This window comes from Piliocolobus tephrosceles, chromosome 4, assembly GCF_002776525.5.
Source record: "Piliocolobus tephrosceles isolate RC106 chromosome 4, ASM277652v3, whole genome shotgun sequence".
NCBI lineage: Eukaryota > Metazoa > Chordata > Mammalia > Primates > Cercopithecidae > Piliocolobus > Piliocolobus tephrosceles.
Genome location: NC_045437.1, coordinates 174214662 through 174238373, shown reverse-complemented (window position 1 = coordinate 174238373; position 23712 = coordinate 174214662). Strand labels below are relative to the sequence as shown.

At 40.0% G+C, this 23712-nt stretch overlaps 1 long non-coding RNA gene across 1 annotated transcript in view; it reads right to left on the bottom strand.

Annotated features, from left to right (window-relative positions):
* Positions 1 to 275: 275 nt before the first annotated feature.
* The window catches only part of LOC111527845, a 28976-nt gene continuing 5539 nt past the window's right edge, over positions 276 to 23712 (bottom strand). Inside the window, exons 2-5 of the long non-coding RNA XR_002726797.2 lie at positions 21227 to 21358; positions 20275 to 20413; positions 2891 to 2951; positions 276 to 449 (exon numbers count right to left, since the gene is read on the bottom strand). This is a non-coding gene — a long non-coding RNA (uncharacterized LOC111527845). The remainder of the gene's footprint in view (positions 450 to 2890; positions 2952 to 20274; positions 20414 to 21226; positions 21359 to 23712) is intronic.

Here is a 23712-nt window from a genome sequence, read left to right as displayed (position 1 = left end):
ATACAATAATCATTTAGATTAAAGAGGCTTGCGATTAAAACCAGATGGATAAAATGTTTTATTATTGAGCATTTTGATATTTATGCTGACTAAACATTACCCTCGAACTTGTCTCCAAAGGTCCTGACAAAATGATGACAGCGCAGCCCTTGTGAAAATTCCGCCCATCAGAGAGTGTGAGAACATGAGCGCAGAATTACATCTGATAATTGCTCATCTTTAATTCATTTTAGAACATGATACACATAGGTGGAAAAAAAACAAAACCCAATGACTAATGACTCATTCTTTTGTTGCCTTTAGCTTTACTTTCACAATAGCTTTTTGAAATACTGTGACTTGTGTGGTACAGAATCTGACCCCATCAAGAAAGGCACAGAAAGATTATATAACATATGTTAATCACCATCAGAATATCAATATGATTAGATAACTGCACACTGACGTTTCTGAACAGATAAAAGAAAATTTGGTATGTTGGCAGTCCCCACGTGGCAATCATTTGTTATCTGCCCAATATACAAATTTCTCAACATACAGCTGATTAAGCAAGAGAAAGAAAAATATCCACCAGTAATTTGACATATGATATACTCAGTATTGAGTGTGGATACTTCATATTTTATGTATTTGCATAATTCCAGTGGAGAATAGGGTAAACTTTTATTTTTGAGGTTATAATATTTGAGATGAAAGTGAACCTGCCCCTTATTCCTCACTCTCTGGTTACATGTGATGAAGTAGTTAATCTTCAAAGCGGGTGAATTGAGCTTTTTTCAAGCTAAACTTATGGCAAAGACACAGTTTCTGAATTATGATCTACTATACATATATATGTATGTATATGTATATGTACATGTATATTATATATATATATATTTGGTTTAAAAATTCCCTTCAGAAATTTGATGTGGGGAAAAAATAGAAATAGGACAAGATAATGTGTTAAAGATGAAAATGATAAAATGCTAAGGTGCAGAGAATAATCTCACATGAGCTTTCTTAATACTTGGGAATAAAACATAACAACATGCTGTTCTTATATAACTCTGGTCTAGTTCATGGTGTGTTGTCTGTGTATGGCACTACATAATACTGTGTTTTCCCTAAACCCATGCATGATACTTTACACTAATTTATAAAAAGAAAGTATGTTCCCATGGACTAAATGCAAGAATACACACTGCAGTAGGTAGACAAGCTCAGGGAGCAGAAGTCAAACAATGAAACTCTTCTTGAGGAACTGTGGTCACAGGATGAGGTCCTGCCACAGTATACGACCAGAGCTGCAAACAGTGGAGAACACTGAGAATCTTTGGGGAAGGTGGTATGCAGAGTTAAGCTTGGGTATGGGTGGCAAACCACAGGATGTGTGTGAGGGGCAACTATGAAGTGATATGTGAGATTTAACTCATGTGCCAAAAGTAAGTGTGGTCCTCTCTGCCCTCAGTGTTGTAGCTTAAGAAACCAGTATCCCAGGGCACAAAAGATTCTCTTGACCTCTTCCTTGGTTATTACTCATAGCATATTCTTTTGAATATACTGGGGTGGAAAATGTTTTAGATTTAGAGGGACAGATGATTTTAAGAAATTGCCAAATGCCATTGGATGGGGAGTAATTTAGCTTTTTTTTTTTTTTTTGTAGTATTGTGATTTTTTTTTCTTTTTAGAGAAAGGAGAAAGAGAAAAGAGATTATTATAAAATAATGAGGCATTTTCTTGCGTATCTTCAGTAAATTTATTTTAAAATATTATATACCTCATATACGTATGCTCCTAAGTATAAAGCATGTCTACTCAAAAATATATAATTACATAATATTACCAAGTTGTTCTTAAAACAAGAAAGGTAGCTAATTTCTATCTGGACTACAGGTCTTGTGTGATTGGTTCATATGGAATATGTTCATATACCCATGTCAAGTCTGGGGATGGATAAAAATAGGAAAACAAAATACATGGACAAAGAATAAATCTTGGTGCCAATATGCATAACAAATGAAAGCTTTAATTGCATCAAAAAATGAATATAGTATAGATGTAAGGAGCTGGCACAAACTCAGCACTCAATATGTGCGATCTGTCAGAGGATAGAGCTGCCACAAAAGCTATCATTATGAGCATTTACTGTGTACTAGACCTGCCAAATTGCTTTACACATATATCTTGCTTCTTTCTCAGGATGGTCCTATTACAGGGAAATTACTACTTTCCACTTTTAATATAGGGAGGTCTAGAGAGGTTAGATAAGTCAATTAAGGTCATACAGCTAACAGTAGCAAAGCCAGATTTTGAAACCGTGTCTGTCTAAAACTAGATTCTGCACTTTTAATCCCTTAACTCTCTTTTGTATGTTTTCTGCAAAAGTAAAAAAGGAATTGAAATGAATGTACTCTGCTTATATTAAAACTATTACACCAAAAGTCTGTTCCTTGGCTGAAACACACACACACACACACACACACACACACAAACACGGCAAACAAGTAATGATTACATCAACACTATAAAATAAGAACTAATTTAGCTATGCTTATGTATAAAAAATAAACAAATGCTATACAATGTCCCTGATGTAAACGTCCAATTCTTTCAAAACTTAATAGCTTTATAACATCATTGGCTAAGAATAGCTAAGAGAGTAGTCTAACAGTCTCTGTTCTGCTTAAGTAAACGTCTCTTCTGTAACACATTATCCGAATTCTGCTTATCTTTGATTTTTAATGATTCCCAGGCTGTTCCTGTTTCAAACTGAGACGTCGCCTTTCTGTGTGAGGACCCCTGTTGCTAGTCAGTAAATGAGCCCTATCTGCAACTACTTAAAGTTCAGATTTTAAACAACAAAAGTCATTGTCATAGAATTGCCAATGTGTGTTTTCAATATACTCACCGAGATGCCTGGCACTGAGTACTTGTTGCTCCAAGAATAGCGTCAGGCAAAGAACAGGGGCCTAGTAAAATGAGGTTAAGGAGGAAAAAAAAAGCAATTTATTAGAAGGATGGGGGTGATGTGGGTAGCTTATAGTTCCTGAAGACAAGAAACTCAACTAGCTTCCCAAGTTACTCTGTCCACAGTCACAGGATCTCTCTTGTTTCCAATTTTCTCTGAGCAAAGGCTTCATTCTCTCTCTTCTAGGCTGGCTCTCTCTGCTTATCCCAGCGTATGGGAGGATATAGCCACTGCACCAGCCCTAGTTGTTCTTCCCTTCCAATTCAAACATTCAGTAAAGACTTAGAGTTTGCATGTGCCTAATCCCCATTTGCAGGAAAATGAACAGATTGACCAGCAGAAATTAAGTTTCCATTGGGTCCAACACACTAAGGGAGGGGGCCAACACGGGAGCCCAGGAGAGAAGGAGGTGAGGAACGGTTCTCAAAGGAGAAGGGTAGGATGAGGAGAACAGTGGCTCCTGTCTCTGGGATAAATGGCTTCACTTCTTTCTCATCACTGTGTCCTGCATGCTTCTGCACTCTTGAGCAGGACAAATAAATTTTTTTAACCAGAGCCCAAGAGGCAAACTGATCAACCACTGGGCTTAATAATGGAGGTTAGGACATGTCCCATGTATTACCATTAAACATGCTCCTGATAATACCTTTTCAAGGCTACAAGGATATAGCTGTTTAACGATGGTATCCTCTTGGTTCAGAGACATAGAAGCAAAGAGGGGAGAACCAAACCTTTGTTCATGAGCCAAGAATGAAAGGAACAGCAATTGAAAGAAGTTCGTTGTATCTTACTCCCCCATTCTAGGTTGTTATCTCTTATCAGGATTTAAATCCTATCCAAGGGAAGCTCTCTCCCCCACATAGTGGAGACTAGAAGTCAGTCAACTAATTTTTTTAGAGTCAGTTAAATGTGAAATTATAAAAAATACACATATACTATTTTATTTTATGTTATGTTATGTTATGTTATGTTATGTTATGTTATGTTATGTTATTTTTTTGAGACAGACTCTCGCTCTGTCGCCCAGGCTGGAGTGCAGTGGCCGGATCTCAGCTCACTGCAAGCTCTGCCTCCCGGGTTCCCGCCATTCTCCTGCCTCAGCCTCCCGAGTAGCTGGGACTACAGGCGCCGCCACCTCGCCCGGCTAATTTTTTTGTATTTTTAGTAGAGATGGGGTTTTACCATGTTAGCCAGGATGGTCTGGATCTCCTGACCTCATGATCCGCCCGCCTCGGCCTCCCAAAGCGCTGGGATTACAGGTGTGAGCCACTGCACCCGGCCTAAACATTTTAACTTAAAACATGTAAATGCATATTCATTTGCAAATCTTTTGATGTAGCCCTGCCTTTTCTTTGAATATAGAATCATTGTTTGGTATTTAGTTCCACATTACTTGTCTAAACCACATTTATTTTTTCTGATCTCCAGATATGGTTTATTTAAAGTGGAATGAATAACGACTCATAAAAGAGTACAAAACAGTAGATGTTCACCAATTTTTCTCTTTCAAGAACATTTTTTAGTGACTTATTTTCATTGACTTTCTAAAATATTCAATGTGGTTGTCATAGAAACAATCATTCCTTTTCTTTTGCCCTCATATTTCACTGGTAAACATAATCATTAACTGAAATATGTAAATCGAGTGACAAGTACAATTGTCACGAACAGGTGTGAGAACTAGCTCTGCAGTCTCAGTAAGGAGGCAGCTCAGCTGAAGGAAGGGGAGTTTTGCACCCTGCACAGGAGCAGTGTCTTCTCAAACTTGGGTGTGCCTCAGAATCACCTGGAAGGCTTATGAATACACAGGTTGCGGTGTTTTAGCAATTCCAGGAGGTCTGGATTAAGCAAATCCAGGAGGCCTGAGAATTTGCATTTATATTAACTTATAGGGGCTGCCAATGCTTCTGGTCTGGGGACCATACTCTGAGAACCACCGTTCTAGTGCGTGACCCAGTAGCCACGAGCATTCAGCAGGTCATGGCAACAGTTTGGATGCTTTTCAGAGTGATTGGAGAGTGCCAGACAATCCAGCAGGCTAATTACATAAAGTTTGTTGTGAGAGTTTGCCCTGTGATTCTTCTCTATCAGTCTCTCATATTGCTTATCCAAATGATCCGTGGTTAGCTGCTGAGGCTCAGTCAGTCACCCTGGGCTCTGGTTCCATCTGCAATGGATGACCATGTAAATGACCATGTGCTCTGGGCTGGCTATTTAATTTTAATGAACCCCAGTTTACTTATCTGTAGAAAATGGGATGATAACATTTTTAAGGGACAAAGGACCTTGTTACTCATTGCACAGCAGACAACATGAGCATCAACTTGTTTATGTTGATTTCCTTTGCCACCAAGTCCCATGGGGTGACACAACACGGGCCATATGGATGCTATGCGCACAGGGGGTTTGTGTTATATCTAAGGAACCCTGAGCTTTGGGAATCTATTGCTTTATAGCAAGCAGTATATAAGCCTACACTTGGTGTGGAGGAAGATTGTACCTTATCTCTCAAATTTGCCAGCACATAAAATAACCTTGAGAAATTGCCCTGTAACAGAGCAATCAGTCTTGCAGCCCTACCACACCCAGAAGAAGAGTGCCAGGGGCCCAAGGGGACTGGCTGTTCCAGCACTGTGCACTTGTTCAAAGTGCAGAATTGATGTATCTAAGCATATTCCTATTTTATAACTTGACATTCATTACCAAATTGCCCTTCAAAAAACTTTTACCAAGTTACATTCCCAGCAAGGACCCATTTTCTTACGTTCTTACTACACTGAGTATTATCACCTTTTAATCTTTGCAATTTTATAGGTCAAAGACAAATTCTTGTTTCACTTGTGTCTCTGTGATCAATAGTGAGATGAGACACCTTTTTTACACTCATTAGTCATTTATGTTTTTTCTGTTGTGAATGGCATGTGCTGGTTTTCTCAAAACGAGTTGACTTGGCTCTTCTCCTTGGACCCAGGAAGAATGCAGCCTGGACCTGATCTTATGTGTGGGGTACCTATTAAGAGCAAGGCTCTGGTCTCTGTCTTGAGCTTCCCCACAGTAGTTGGGAAAATGAACCACACTCAAGTACAGGGGAACTTGCAACGCCAGCCTCTGAATCCTAAGGGAAGAATGTATAACACAATCATTTATTCAGTCAGCTATCACAGAGCCCCTTCTAGTACCAAGCATTTCTCCAGGCACCAGAGATATAAGAACCAGACATATTTCTGCTCCTAAAGCACTCACTGTCTGGTAAAGAACAGGCAAGTAGAATACAGTGTGAGGAGGAGCTATGATAATAGGAGTGTACATGGGGTGCTATGGCAGCAAATCAGGAGATAATTTTTATATTTTCTAATTTATGTAACTTTGTGAGTAATGAGAATATGTAAGATAATATACAGCTCAAAAAATTATAAGATGTTATTATTACGGATGGCATGATACTATGAGAGGATTGTAGTTTACACATACAAGAGTTGGTATCTCATTTCAGCCACTTTCTAACTGTGTGATCTTGAGGAAGTTTCTTAATAATATCTTCTTCATAGAATTACAATGAGTCATAAAAATAATATAAAGTCCAATCTATTTGTGGGGCCTGGAGGTCTACATATCATATTTATATATATTTAAAAGTTTAAATCAAGTTAGTTATAGATCAAATGCAATTTCTGTCAAAATTTCAGTTGCCTTCTTTGCAGAAATTGACAAGTAGATCCTAAAATTCATATGGATATGTAAAGGACTTCAAATAGCCAAAATAATCTTGAGAAAGAAAAGCAGTTGGAGGATTCACACTTATCACAAAACTCACTACACAACTACCTTAATCAAGACATAAAAATCAAGACATTAAAAATAGACATACAAGTCAATAGAATGGAATTGAGAGGCCAAAAATAAAACATTACATTTGCAGCCAATTGTGCTAAGACAATTCAGTGGGGGAAAGATTAGGCTTTTCAATAAATGGTGCTGGTACAACTAGATGAAGCTGAAACCCCTTTTTCACACAAATATAAATGAACTAAAAAATGAACGATGGATCTAAATGTAAGAGCTTAAACTATAAAACCTTCATGAGAAAGCCCAGGTATACATTTTCATGACTTTTTATTAAGATATGGTTTCCTTTTTTTTTTGGAGATGGAATTTCGCTCTTGTTGCCCAGAACTAGAGTGCAGTGACGCGACCTTGGCTCACTGCAACTTCTGTGTCTCATGTGCTTCCATGTGAAGAGACCACCAAACAGGCTTTGTGTGAGTAACAAGGCTGTTTATTTCACCTGGGTGCAGACGGGCTGAGTCCGAAAAGAGAGTCAGCAAAGGGGGGTGGGATTATCATTAGTTCTTATAGGTTTGGGGATAGGCAGTGGAGTTAGGAGCAATGTTTTGCATGCAGGGGGTGGATCTCAAAAGTACATTCTCAAGGGTGGGGAGAATGACAAAGAACCTTCTTAAGTGTGGTGGAGATTACAAAGTACATTGATCAGTTTGGGTGGGGCAGAAACAAATCACAATGGAGGAATGTCATCAGTTAAGGCTATTTTCACTTCTTTTGTGGATCTTCAGTTGCTTCAGGCCATCTGGATGTGTACCTTCAGGTCACAGGGCATATGACGGCTTGCTTGGCCTCAGAGGCCTGACACTCTGCCTTCCGGTTTCAAGTGATTCTGCCTCAACCTCTCGAGTAGCTGAGACTACAGGTGCCTGCCACCATGCCTAGCTAATTTAGCTGTGTTCTTAAAAACCTAAAACCCCTTTGACTCACACCTGACCTAAAACCTAAACACCTTATTTTCTTCTGCAATACCACCTGACCCCAATACAAACTCGATAATAGTTCCAAGTAGCCAGAAAACGGCACTTTTGATATCTCCATTTTACAAGATCTGGATGACTTTTGTCAAAAAATGGGCAAATGGTCTGAGGTGCCTGATGTCCAGGCATTCTTTTACACATCGGTCCCTACCTAGCCTCTGCTCCCAATGCAACTCATCCCAAATCTTTCTTCTTTCTCTCCTGTCTGTTCCTTCAGTCTCCACCCCAAGTTCTGAGTCCTTTGAATGCTGCTTTTCTATGGACTTATCTGACCTCTCCCCTTCTCCCCAGGCTGCTCCTCACCAGGCCGAGCCAGGTCCCAATTCTCCCTCAGCCTCTGCTCCCCCACCCTATAATCCTTCTATCACCTCCCCTCCTCACACCCAGTCTGGCTTGTAGTTTCATTCCACAACTAGCCCTCCACCACCTGCCCAACAATTTCCTCTTAAAGAGGTGGCTGGAGCTAAAGACATAGTCAAGGTTAATGCTCCTTTTTTCTTTATCTGACCTCTCACAGATCGGTTAGCATTTAGGCTCTTTTTCATCAAATATAAAAACCCAGCCCAGTTCATGGCCCATTTGGCAACAACCCATAGATGCTTTACTATCCTAGACCCCAGAGGAAGGTTGTCTTATTCTCAATATGCATTTTATTACCCAATCAGCTCCCGACATTAGAAAAAGCTTCAAAAATTAGATTCTGGGCTTCAAACCCCACAACAGGACCTAATTAACCTCACCTTCAAGGTGTACCATAATAGAGTAGAGGCAGCCAAGTAGCAACATATTTCTGAGTTGCAATTACTTGCCTCCACTGTGAGAGAAACCCCAGCCACATCTCCAGCACACAAGAACTTCAAAATGTCTGAACCACAGTGGCCAGGTGTTCCTCTAGGACCGCCTCCCCCAGGAGCTTGCTTCAAGTGCCAGAAATCTGGCCACTGGGTCAAGGAATGCCCGCAGCCCGGGATTCCTCCTAAGCCGTGTCCCAATTGTGTGAGACCCCACTGGAAATCGGACTGTCCAACTCACCTGGCAGCCACTCCCAGAGCCCCTGGAACTCTGGTCCAAGGCTTCCTGCTTAACTCCTTCCCAGATCTTCTCGGCTTAGCGGCTGAAGACTGATGCTGCCTGATCGCCTTTGAGGCCCCCTGGACAGTCACGGACGCTGAGTTTCAGGTCACTCTTACAGTGGAGGGTAAGTCTGTCCCCTTCTTAATCAATACGGAGGCTGCCCGCTCCACATTACCTTCTTTTCAAGGGCCTGTTTCCCTTGCCTCCGTAACTGTTGTGGGTATTGACGGCCAGGCTTCTAAAGCTCTTAAAACTCCCCAACTCTGGTGCCAACTTGGACAACATTCTTTAATGCACTCCTTTTTAGTTATCCCCACCTGCCTAGCTCCCTTATTAGGCTGAGATATTTTAACTAAATTATTTGCTTCCCTGACTACTCCTGGGCTACAGTCACACCTCATTGCCACCCTTTTCCCCAGTTCAAAGCCACCTTTGCATTCTCCCCTTGTATCTCCCCACCTTAATCCACAAGTATGGGACACCTCTACTCCCTCCTTGGCGACCGATCATGTACCCCTTACCATCTCATTAAAACCTAATCACCCTTACCCCACTCAATGCCAATATCCCATCCCACAACAGATTTTAAGAGGATTAAAGCCTGTTATCACCTGCCTGCTACAGCATGGCCTTTTAAAGCCTATAAACTCTCCTTGCAGTTCCCACATTTTACCTGTCCAAAAACCAGACAAGTCTTACAGGTTAGTTCAGGATCTGCGCTTTATCAACCAAATTGTCTTGCTTATCCACCCTGTGGTGCCAAACCCATATACTCCCCTATCCTCAATACCTTGCTCCACAATCCATTATTCTGTTCTAGATAAACCTAGCTAACTGCATAAATCCTAAATCCTTTCCCCACTCCCCTTTTCATTCCTTAAAAAACTGCCCTAAAAACTGCTCCCACACTAGCTCTCCCTAACTCATCCCAACCCTTTTCATTACATACAGCTGAAGTACAGTGCTGTGTGGTCAGAATTCTTACACAAGAGCTGGGACTGTGCCCTGTAGCATTTCTGTCCAAACAACTTGACCTTACTGTTTTAGCCTAGCCCTCATGTCTGCATGCAGTGGCTGCTGCTGCTTTAGTACTTTTAGAGGCCCTCAAAATCACAAGCTATGCTCCACTTACTCTCTATAGTTCCCATAACTTTCAAAATCTATTTTCCTCCTTACACTTGATGCATATGCTTTCTGACCCCCAGCTCCTTCAGCTATACTCACTCTTTGTTGAGTCTCCCACAATGACCATTGTTCCTGGCCCAGACTTCAATCCAGCCTCCCACATTATTCCGGATACCTCACCTGACCCCCATGACTATCTCTGCTCCACCTGACACTCACTCATTTCCCCATATTTCCTTCTTTCCTGTTCCTCACCCTGATCACACTTGGTTTACTGATGGCAGTTCCACCAGGCCTAATTGCCACTCACCAGCAAAGGCAGGCTATGCTATAGTATCTTCCACATCTATCACTGAGGCTACCACTCTGCCCCCCTCCACTACCTCTCAGCAAGCTGAACTCATTGCTTTAACTCAGGCCCTCACTCTTGCAAAGGGACTACACATCAATATTTATACTGATTCTAAATATACCTTCCATATCCTGCACCACTATGCTGTTATATGGGCTGAAAGAGGTTTCCTCACTATGCAAGGGTCCTCTATCATTAATGCCTCTTTAATAAAAACTCTTCTCAAAGCTGCTTTACTTCCAAAGGAAGCTGGAGTCATTCACTGCAAGGGCCATCAAAAGGCATCAGATCCCATCACTCAGGGCAACGCTTATGCTGATAAGGTAGCTAAAGCAGCAGCTAGCGTTCCAACTTCTGTCCCTCACAGCCAGTTTTTCTCCTTCTCATTGGTCACTCCTATTTACTCTCCCACTGAAGTTTCCACCTATCAATCCCTCTCCACTCAGGGCAGATGGTTCTTAGACCAAAAAAAAAAAAAAAAAAGAGTATCTCCTTCCAGCCTCACAGGCCCATTCTATTCTGTCATCATTTCATAACCTCTTCCATGTAGGTTACAAGCCATTAGCCTGCCTCTTAAAAACCTCTCATTTCTTTTCCATTGTGAAAATCTATCCCCATTCCACCACTCTTGACTCCCTCTTGGAGTGGATAGATGATCTTTGCTGACAGGACACACTCCAACACTTTCACCCTGATGAAGTTCTATTCTTTACTTTTATACTCACTCTTATTCTCATTCCCATTCTTATGCCACCCTCTACCTCTCCCCAGCTATCTTCACCACACTATCAATCTCACTCACTGTCTCCTAGCCATTTCTCATCCTTATTTAACAAACAATTGCTGGTTTTGCATTTCTCTTTCCTCCAAAATCACCAAGGCCTCGATTTACTTACTGCTGAAAAAGGAGACTCTGTATACTTTTAAATGAAGACTGTTGCTGTTGTTGTTGTTTTTACCTAAATCCATCTGGCCTGGTATATGACAACATAAAAAAACTCAAGGAGAGAGCCCAAAAATTCGCCAACCAAGCAAATAATTATGCTGCACCCCCTTGGACACTCTCTAATTGGATGTTCTGGGTCCTCTCAATTCTTAGTCCTTTAATATCTGTTTTCCTCCTTCTCTTATTCGGACCTTGTGTCTTCCATTTAGTTTCTCAATTCATAAAAAACTGCATCCAGGCCATCACCAATCATTCTATACAACGAATGCTCCTTCTAACAACCCCACAATATCACCCCTTACCCCAAAATCTTTCTTCAGTTTAATCTCTCCCACCATAGGTTCCCATACTGCCCCTAATCCCGCTCGAAGCAGCCCTGAGAAACATCGCCATTATCTCTCCATACCACCCCCCACGATTTTCGCCACCCCAACACTTCACCACCATTTTGTTTTGTTGTTCTTATTAATGTAAGAAGACAGGAATGTCAGGCCTCTGTACCCAAGTGAAGTCATCATATCCCCTGTGACCTGCACGTACACATCCAGATGGCCTGAAGCAACGGAAGACACATGAAAGAAGTGAAAATAGCCTTAACTGATGACATTTCACCATTGTGATTTGTTCCTGCCCCATGCTAAATGATATGATGTAGTTTCCCCCTCCCTTAAGAAGGTACTGTGTAATATTCTCCCCCGCCCTTAAGAATGTACTTTGTACGCCTATCCCAAACCTGTAAGAACTAGTGATAATCCCACCACCCTTTGCTGACTCCTTTTTTGGACTCAGTCTGCCTGCACCCGGGTGAAATAAACAGCCTTGTTGCGCCTCTTTGATGATCTCTTCAGATGGACATGTGTAACACAAATCACACATCTGACAATGAGATGTACTGTCAGAGATGTCAATAATAAATCAAATAAGCAACTGGTAAGTAAAATATGTTCCATCCCCTTGACAGAAATAACTACATAAAGAAAAAAAGAAAAATTTGTGTTAAGTCTGGTTTGATGTGATTGCAAGTTGGTAAAATATTAAACAACAAAATTTAATAACTATTGATGTGTAAAAGACATAATTCACAAAATATATTTATTTAATAAAATTTATTTTTTCTTGCTGTCATTTCAGCAAAATCATTAATTTTGCAGTGAAATTATGTGCATAATTTATCTTCTGTTGAAAGTAATGATTCTGAAGGATAACATTTAGTTGTATTACAGTGTATGAAATGTGAATATATTTTAATGAGAAATGTAAAGTAAAATAAATGTAAAAATCAAAACTTTAATTATTGTTATGTTTTAAGAAGTTTCCTTCTAAAATATTTAAAATTATGTATTAGAATTTCAAGCAAAATAGAATGTACAGTGTAGTTAATAAATATCAAAAATATAAATCAAAAGTATTTAAAGTAAAATTTTTAATTTAGTTTTTTGAAAATGTAATGAACTATCATCAAATATTATTATAAAAGCAGAACTATTTGTATTTTAGCATTTACTGTCTATCTAATTGCCAATATAAACCATCATTAAGGGATGTTACAGTTTAAGCCTAAATACATATAACTCTAAGAGAATATGAATTGTTTAAATTGCAAAATATTTGTCAGTTGATCTTTGTGCAGTGCAACTTTGTGAGTTTCCTGTTTCACTGGTACCTCTGGAATTGGGAATTGAAAGTTAATAAAAAGGAAGAATATAGATGCTGTTCAACCTTACTGGGAAAGAATACTTCTACATAAAAGAATCTATTTGATTCATGCTAAGAGGACAGTGTGAAAAGTTAATTAATTTGTCTTTTGTTTTTAAATGTTTCTACTGTTTAAATCTTCCTGCATTCTGAAGCATTATGTTTCTCTGATGTCAGTAACAGTACAAACAACAAACCTTCAAGTTTATGGACACAGTTAATTTATTTTTTCAAGGACATAGGGGAAGAGAGGTGGAGAAGAATTTCCCTATGGCCAAAATGATCCTGAAGGGTAACTGATAAATGAATTGTGTATGTGTGTTTATGATATACAGAGCCCTCTACAATGCGGATCCCAGGTGGATCTAGCTCAAGTGTAAGGGTGGTCCTATAAGGCATGACACATGGCAGAGGAGAGGTAATGAACATTTACACTCTTTATCCTACTTGATTATCAGAGGGTTGAGCACTGTAGACTCTCGTCATCTTGAAACACCTTTTCCTTGTCTTTTGTTATTCCACCTTTTCTGACTTTCTTCCCAAGTCCTCAGCTACTTTTTCTCGGTCTCCTTTGCAAGACCATCTTCCTCAACCAAATATTAATGCACAAGGAAGCTCAGTTTATAGGCCCTTTACATCCACAGTTTTAAATATGGTCTGTCTGCCATTAATGGCTACTCAGCATCTACATTTGGACATCTTTAAGGAACCTCAACTTTTAACATCAACAAGATCCAATTCATATTTTGCTGGATATTTTATGATTGCCCTTCTAGATCCACTCTTCATTCCTTTCCATCCTTATGTGTGTCCTGAAAGGGTATCCTGTAGGTATAGTCTACCTCAACAGACTCCCTTGTATTAATTTCCTTTGTATTTGGATTTCTGTTTGAAGATCCCTGGTAGAAAATCTGAGGGAGGGCAAAAAGTAAGGTAGAGGTATTTGTTCCCTTAGCTGCCTCCATCCAGAGTTACCTAGGCCTGAGGGCAGAACCTCTTGCCCAAATATCTTATCTCCTATCATGTGACTTCCTAAACTAGGTTCCCATAATTGCTCCTTCTCTTTGCCTCTTGTAAATTCTACTATTTACAGTCCCAGAGTATTGCACTATTTCTCATTGTTTACCCTACTCTGATTGCACTTTTATAAATAGTCCCTTCAAATTGCCCAATTTGACTGTACCATCTTTTTCCCACTGGGACCTTAATTGGTACAGTAGCTGATACTATGACTGGTCCCAGAAAACAAAGTAAAATCCTTAAAACCCTGGATTGGATTGTGCAATACTTGAAGAGTACAGGGGGAATGGGGTATGGACAATCCTTGACATATAGTAGTATCACAGTTACTCAAACTGTCACTGGTGATGACACAGGAGGTCAGGGTTTTGGGAAATCAAGTAGCTGTAAAACTTGATTGCTATGAGTTCTACAGATCTTAGGAACTATAATGTCATCTGGGTTGTTCTAATGGCCCTAGGGAGAATAAGTGGGGACAAGGAGAAATGAAATTGCCACATGAGAATTTATGTGGAAAATCACAGAGCCCTGATGGCACCTTTAAAAGCACATCTTAATTCCAATAACTGCAGGAGGAAGTAGTTGAGAACTAAGCTTAGGATCTGATTATAAGGGTTGCAGCATTAATTAAATGCTCAAGTTCATGAGGCTTATGATATTAAAATAGAGGCACTTATGGGGAATGACTGCAACCCTGTCCCCTGAGTCATAGAATGAGTCACACTACTGCAAAGAAAGTATGACAATGTGTTCACACCACTGGAATTCACTAGTCTTACCCATCTCCAAGAAGGAGCTGGATCACCAGAAGAGCAGAATAGCCTGCTGACCACACAATTTTGGCACCAGCTAAAAGAGAACACCTTCAAGGTTAGGGGCGCTATCCTGCAAGATATGGCAAATACCTTAAATGAACAACATCTCCCTCTATATCTTTCTCTACAAGTAGAACGAACGGGTCTGGAGACCAAGTAAACATGTGACATTTGCAAAAATGTATAATGTACAAGGCTACAAAACAAGGCTTAATAAATTCCAAAGAATGGATGCTATACGTGCAGTAAAATTAGAAACTAACATTAAAAAGAGATTAGAAACCCTCATATGTTTTGAAATTTTAAAAAAACACTACAAAAACATTCATGGGTACAATATGGCAAGAGAAAAAATAAAAGGTATAGTGTCTGGAATGGAAGTAATAAAATTGTCATTATTTGCAGATGACACGAATTGGAAAATAAAATGAACCTTGATACTTTTGTATACAATATAAAAAATCAGTATAAAATGGATCACAAACTTAAATGTAAAGGTAAAACAGTGAAGCTTTTAAAAAATACGTAAGAGAATATCTTCATGGCCTTGAGGGGGGTAAACATGTCTTCAACAGGACACTAAAAGCACTGCCAATGAGAGAAAAAAAAAATCATTGAAGTACAAACTTTTGTTAATAAAAAGAGATCATTTAGAGAGTGAAAAGACATGCTACCAACTGAGAGAACAAATTCACAATACATATATCTGTAAAAAGACACATGCAGAATACACAAAGAACTCTTACAACTCAATTATAAAAAGACAATAATGTAATTTAGAAATGAGAAAAAGGTTTGAATTAACATTTCATAAAATAAGATATGCAAATGACCAATTAGCATATAAAAAGGAGTTCAAAATTATGGTCAGCAGGTAAATGAAAAATAAAATGACATTAAGGTACTACGCTCTACACCAAAAAAAGTAAAATTTAGAAAAAAACAAACTGACAATACCAAGTATGATGGAACGTGGAATGACCAACTCTCACACATATACTGAGTGTACGTTGGTAAAAACCACTCTGAAAAATAGTTTGGAAGTATCTAATAAAGCTAAATATATGCTTATTCTATAATTCAGAAATAACTACTGCTAGCTATATGCCCAACAGAAATGAGTAAAGATGGCCAGCAAAAGAAATTTATAAGAACTTTCATACTAGTTTTATTCATAATAGCTCCACACTGGAAGCAATCCAGACATGACTTGAGAGTAGAAAGGACAAATAAGTATATTCATTCCCAGTAATGGAGAGGGGGGAAAACCTGTTGCTACAATATGAATAAAACTCACAGACATAATGAGGAGTGAAATAAGTGAGTCACAAAATGGGACACGTGGTTCCTTCGAGATGATATAAAGAAGAGGTAAGACTAATCCATGGTATTAGTCAATAGTGGTTACATCTGGCGGGGTATTTTGGGGAAAGGGGCATAGAAAAACTCCTTGGGATGCTGGAAATGTTTTATATCTTGATCTGGGCAGTAGCTACACAAGTGTATACATATGTAAAATTCATTGAGTTATTCACTTAATCATGCACTTTATATATAATAAGCCTTCATAATAATGTTTCTTAAGTCACAGAATAAAGAAAAATTTTAATGAGAATTATAAAATATTTAGAACTGGATGACATAGAAAGCACTGCATGTCAAAACTTGTTGGATACAGCTAATGCAGTACTTAGAAGGCAATTTATAACCTTAATTGCATATATTACAAAAAAGAAAGATGAAAAATTAATGAGCTATTCAAATAAAAAATTGCTAGAAGGACCACAGAGAAACTCCTAAGAAAATAGAAGAAAGAATATATGTTGAAAGCAGAAATTAATACAATATAAAACAAAAATAGTAGTACAGAAGATGATAAACACATAAAGAGAGAACGATAAATAGAAACTATGAACAAATGAAGAGCAGAAATGAGTCAGTAGCCACAAAAACAGAAGAAACAGAAGCACCATAATGGTTAGGTACCACAGGAGGAAGCATGCCAGACTCTAAGACTCAGATGTGGCAAATTTTGAGAGTGGCTATTTTGATCCAGACTTGCAGTCAGACTTCTGGAGCTACAGTGGTATAGGAATTAGGCTGCATTTCTCAACGAAAATGGTTGAGATTGTTTCTGATCTACCTTATTTCCACACAAATTCTTGCAATAAAATCTTGACCCTAGACATAACTTGAACTTTAATTCTTGCCACCTGTTACATTTACCCGACCAACACCCTTTCCCTCTTCTTTTGCTAACCGCATACGATTTAGCGTTCTGGGATGCACCCCCAACATGTTCTGATTACATGAGTCTTGTTTCCTGAGATGCAGACCTGATCCCCTTCCCAGCAAGGCCAATCAATGTCATTCCTATAGATGGCTTTTTGTAAAACCATTGGGAAGAAGGCAATCTTTTTCCTTAAGGTTACTAGCTAGGTCGAATTAAACATCAAGTTACTGAAGACTATCTTTCCAAAACAACGAAAAGAATGCCTTGCCTGAGAATGAAGTTGACATAGAGGAAAGCAGAGCAGAGATGGGGAATGAGGCAGCAAGGTGTAAGAGTGACTGATTGCTAACAATTCTTGAGGCCCTGGATCCAGCCATGGCTGAACCCATAATCAATTGCTTTCTTGCTTAAACTAGTTTGTTTTAGATGGCTGCACGTGCAACCCAAATTGCCCTAGTAGCAATTGTTGATCAGTATTAAAAAAAAAAGTCTGTCTTAACATAAAAAGAAAGGTCACCGCTCACAGGATCTTCATATAGGTTTCCCTTAGTGTTACACGTATATTTTCTGTTCAGATTAGTGCCTGTAAGATGATTCTATATTCTGCATCAACATATTCAAAGTTTTTGCTAGTTTGCAGATTCAACGTTTTTGCTAGATTACAAGTTTTAGAAGATTCACTCAGTGGGTTTAAGTTTAAATTTGAGAGAAGAATGAAATAATCTAGCAAAGCCCATGTTCATTCAGTAGAGGTAAAATACAAATCGAGCTTTTCCGAGGAATCATCGTCTTCTGTGGAGCCTCTGGGTGCAGGCTGCTAAAACGAGATTTACAATTACTGGCACAATCAAAATGCTCAGAATGATCGGGGCTCTTAGAAACTGTGTTGGACTCTCACAGTTTTCCAAACACTTGGCATTCAGCTCATCTGAATATCACCCTCAATTTCCCCCACAGAATCTGAGTAAAGAAAATAAAATCTCAAAGCCATCCGAGCCAGCAGAATGAGTGCTGAGTTAATCTCCATTTCATCCTGTGACCTACTCCCAGACTGAGTGAGCCCTCAGCCAACACTCATGAATGTGCTCTCCTCCAGAGAAAAAGCTCAGCATTCCTACACTAGAGATGCTGAACAGATTCTTTGGTGCTTTCAAAGAAAGCTCTAAGAAACATGGCTCTAAGAAACATGGCTCTAGAAACACGGCTCTAAGAAACATGGCTCTAAGAAAGCTTGTAGTTTTTATTGTTACAGTTTTGAATTCCAATTTTAATACAGTGAATTTTGACAGCAAATCTTTCTTCTTAGTTAATGCTTACCAGTGGTTAATTGTACATAATTTTAGAGGCTGTAGATGCCTGGATTACTATTCCCTCAAAAGTAGAATCTTAACTAATGAAATGTGCAGCTTCCTGAAGGAGGCTATTCAAAGAACAACCCTGCAGTCTCCAAGCCAACAAATCCTCTCACAATGACTTTGATGGATTTTGTGTACAGAATTTTCCTCTCTGACTGGAGTAGGCAAATTGCATTCTTTTCTAAGAGATGCTGAAAACTAACTACTTTTCAGTAAACAACCAATAGAAGTATTTCTTTCAGCTTGCTGCCTTGTTCATTTTATTTCTAAAAACTGATAGCACAGTATCGATATAAGGCTATATACTGAATCCATTTTACAAATATTTGATTATTGAAGTAAATTCAGATAAGACTACATATAAAGTTGTTCCAAGAAGTGAAAAACAAGAAGCATATTTGCCTATCAGGAGTATCTATGACTTAATACTTGTAAGTAACTTTTGAAAAAAACAAAAAACAAAAAACTTTTATTTATTTATTTTTTTTGACGAAGGCTCATCATTATATCTCTGGCATCTAGCATAAGTCTTTCCTGAGTAAGTGGATTAATGAATGGATAAATTTTGGTTCATCATGGGGTTGGCTTTTAAAAAATTATACTCTGACATTTACAATAAATTTATTTATTTGTACCATTCTAATAACTTTGGTGTCAAATAGTTTGCAGTTTAACCTTTGCTGTTTGAGGTTAAGTAGAAACTTTTGTTTTATTAGAGCCTCAAGATGTCTCTTTTAAAGGAATTGTTCCCTTCTTAGATTTTTGTCCAAGAATCCTAAAGAGTGGTAGAAAAGGAAAACACAATATTTATAATCTTTCTTGGAATTGGCCGGTAATTGTGTAGCCTGAGAAAATGTCCGTGTTCATTATTTGGTGGAAATCTTGTGAATGCGTAAACAGATCTTTGCATGATGCTGATCTGCAAAATTGAATTGGTCACAGAGTGTCAAAGTAGAGGCAAATCCCATTTCCCCAGAGGGACAATGCATTCTGCAGAAACAGAGTTTCCAGAGATTTACATTGTTCTACACATCATGTCCAAGTATGCTTTCCTCTATAATTTACCCCATTAGTACCACAATGGATTTGAAAAATTTTTTTTTTCTTTTTATAGAGAAAGGGTCTCACTATATTGCCCAGGCTGGTCTTGAACTCCTGAACTCAAATGATCTTCCTGCCTTGGCTTCCGAAAGTGCTGGGATTACAGGCGTGAGCCACTGCACCTGCCCCTGAACCATAGATTTTTAATCTAGAAAGAAAACTTTCTTCCAGAACTTTTAAGCAATTTGTTCAATTAATCATCTGTTGCTTTTCATGGCAACAGTTACCTTTTAGAGTGAGAATTCAGCCTGTAGCATCTAGTGTGTGTTGGGTGGGGTGGGGTGGGGGATTTGTTTGTATTTTGTTTATATTTTATAAGAGCAGCATTCCTTGCTTTAACTGTTTCAGCAACACCCAACATCCATTTCTTTAAGATTTTCTAGTCTCTCAACTTTTGCTAGCGGGCACCCAACCTACCGTCTTTGTGGCCTTCATTTAAAAAACAAAATCGGGGCTGGGCACAGTGGCTCACGCCTGTAATCCCAGCACTTTGGGAGGCCAAGGCAGGTGGATGGATCAGGAGGTCAGGAGTTCGAAACCAAGCTGACCAACGTGGTGAAACCCCATCTGTACTAAAAATACAAAAATTAGCCGGGTGTGGTGGCAGGTACCTGTAGTCCCAGCTACTCAGGAGGCTGAGGCAGGAGAATCAACTGAACCAGGGAGGTGGAGGTTGCAGTGAGCAGAGATCACACCACCGCACTCCAGCCTGAGCGAGAGAATGAGACTCCATCTCAAAAAACAAACAAACAAACAAACAAAAAAAACCCACCAAAATCTGGACACACCTTTTGATCAGGCCATTATGTCTTGATCTTTTTGAAGCATCAGAGTAACACACTATGGTAGTGATCATCTTTGCTCTGCTACTATGTCAGGAGCTCCACATTTTCTCTCATCCATTCTCACTCAAGGACAAACTGATTCCTATATATAAATAAAAAAAGCATGAGTTTTGGTATTTATTCCATGTAAATGATGACTTCATTTTTTGAAATAATGTTACTTTGATGAACGATTAAAATGTTTTCTCCTTCTTTTCTACAACTTCGTTACTGCCTTATTCCAACCTCCTGTTCATTCTCTCATATGATCTTCCACCTCATTCCTCAATGGCCACCATCCTGAAATACCCACTGGCCCTGTGGATCATCAATCAAATAGCCTAGCTTCAGAGTTCCTGACCTCCTCATTTCCAGTGATTTCCATCCACAATTTCATAAAAGTAATTCACATGGGTCATACTCTGGATTACGTCATTTAAAGTTTTTTGTTGTTGTTGTTCCAACTGATACTTTTAGCATTCATAGTATGCCTTCTGTCAGAAACCTCTTATTCTTCTAGCTCAGCCTTTCACTCACAATATATCTAATTTTACCCAGGTCCATTTATTTGAACCCCTCAATTTTTTTCCAGGGTACCACCTTTCCTTAGATGATGCTTTTGTTGCATCACTATATTTGCTTGTCTTCATGCCCTTCTATTTTACTGGACTCACAAAACCACAACCCAGATTCTATGCATCACTTTTCTCATCTGATCATACCTGTAGTTGAGTATAAATGGTGGAAATGATTGTACAATATAAGAGATTAGAAATGCTGGTGAGAGGGGCAAAGCAAAATGGCTGAATAGAAGGGCTTACCGTTCCCCACCCTCACCCCCACAAGGACACAAATTTAACAACTATCTACACCAAAAAATGCCTTCAAAAGAACCAAAAATCAGCTGAGCACTCACAATATCTGCTTTTAACTTTATATTGCTGAAAAAGGCATTGAAGAAGGTAGGGAAGACAGTCTTGAATTGCCAATTTTACTCTTCCCACATCTGTTGGCAGTGGCCATGTGACACGGAGAGAGAATCTGTGGGCTTGGGAGAGTGAGAGAGTAGCAATGGTGCAACACTGCATTGAACTCAGTGCTGCCCTGTCACAGCAGAAAGCAAAACTGGGCTAACTCAGCTGATGCTCATTCATGGAGGCAGTATTTAAACTAGCCCAGCTAAAGGAGAATCACCCATCCCAGAAATCAAACTTGAGTTCTGGCGAGCCTCACCACCATGGGCTAAAGTGCTCTTGGACTCTAAAAAAACTTGAAAGAAAGTCTAGGCTACAAATACTGCAACTCCTCCATGAGTCCTAGTGCTGAACTGGGCTCAGAGACAGTGGGCTTGGGGGGAATGTGACTTACTGAGACACCAGCCAGGGTGGCTAAGAACATGCTTACACCAACCCTCTTTTTTTTTTTTTTTTTTTTTTTGGGACAGAGTCTGGCTCTGTCATCCAGGCTGGAGTACTGTGGCCGGATCTCAGCTCACTGCAAGCTCCGCCTCCCGGGTTCACGCCATTCTCCTGCCTCAGCCTCCCGGGTAGCTGGGACTACAGGCGCCCACCACCTCGCCCGGCTAGTTTTCTTTGTAGTTTTTAGCAGAGATGGGGTTTCACCGTATTAGCCAGGATGGTCTCGATCTCCTGACCTCGTGATCCGCCCGTCTCGGCCTCCCAAAGTGCTGGGATTACAGGCTTGAGCCACCGCGCCCGGCCACCAACCCTCTTTTAACCCCAGGCTGTACAGCTTGCAGCTCCAAAAGATATCGCATCCTTCTGCTTGAGTAGAGGATAAGAAATAGTAAAGAGGACTTTGTCTTGCATCTTGGATACCAGCTCAGCCATTGTAGGATGGGGCACCAGTCAGAGTCATGAGGCCCCCTTTCCAGGCCCTAGCTGCTGGACAACATTTCTAGGCACACTCTGGGCTACAAGGGAACCTGCTGCCTTGAAGGGAAGGCCTTTGTGCTGTCAGGACTCATCACTTGCTAACTAAAGAGCCCTTGGGCCCTGAAAAACCAGCAGCAATACCCAGTAGTATCTTGTAAGCCTTGGGTGAGACTCAGACTTGCTGGCTTCAGGTGAGACTCAATACATTCCCAGCTATGGTGGTTATAGGGAGAGACTCCCTGTGCTTGAGAAAAGTGGAGGAAAAAGTAAAGGAGACTTTGTCTTTCACCTTAGGTACCAATTCAGCACAGTGAGGTAGAGCACTGAGTGGGATCTTAGGGTCCTCAATTCCAGGCTTTGGCACTTGGACAGCATTTCTGAACCTGCCCTGGGCCAGAGGAGAGCCCACTGAAGGTTGAGTCTTAGGCTAGGCAACATTCAGCACAAGCTGACTGAAGAGCCCTTGGAACTTAAGGGAACATTGATGGTAACCTGGTAGTACTCCCTGAGGGCTTGTGGTGGTGGTGGTCATGGGGTGAGGCACCTCTACCTGTGGAAAGGGAAGCAAAGAGTGGGAAGTACTGTATATCTTGGTTTGTACCAGCTCAACTGCAGTACAACAGAATACCAAAGAGACTTCTAAGGTTTTTGACTCTAGTCCCTAGCACCAGACAGCACCTCTGGACCCATGTGGGGCATGCGGGAACTTGCCACACTGAAGGGAAGGACATAAGCCAGGCTGGTTTCACCACCTGCTGACTGTAGAGACACAGGGCCTTGAGCAAACATATGTGGTAGCCAGGTAGCGGTTACAGCGGGCCCTGGGAGATAGCTAGCACTGTCCGGGCTTCAGTCTGACCCAGTACAGACTCAGGAGTGGTGGCCACAGGGACTCTCCAACCCCAGCTCCAGGAAGCTCAAAACAGAGAGTGAGAGAGACTTCATTTGTTTGGGAGAAAGTAAGAGAAGAGAACAAGAGTCTCTGTCCCATAATCCAGCTACTTTTTCTGGATCTTATCCCAGACTACAAAGGTGGTACCTTTATGAGTCTGCAAGGACCACAACATTACTGGGCTTGGGGTGCCCCCTAAAGTAGGCTTAGATCACTACAGTCAAGACCATTCAAATACTTGGAAAGCCTTGCCTAGAAGGACAAGTACAAACAAGCCCAGACTGCAAAGACCACAGTAAATATCGAACTCTTCAATGCCTAGACACCGAAGAACATCCATGAGCATCAAGACCATATAGGAAAACATGACTTCACCAAATGAACTAAATAAGGCACTAGAGACCAGGCCTAGAGAAAAGAAATATGTGACCTTTCTGACCGGGAATTCAAAATAGCTGTTTTGGGAAAACACAAAGAATAAAGAAACAAGCAGAAATTCTGGAGGTGAAAAACGCAATTGGCATACTGAAGAACACATCAGAGTCTTCAACAGCTGAACTGATCAAGCAGAATAAAGAACTGGTGAACTGGAAGACAGGCTATTTGAAAATACAC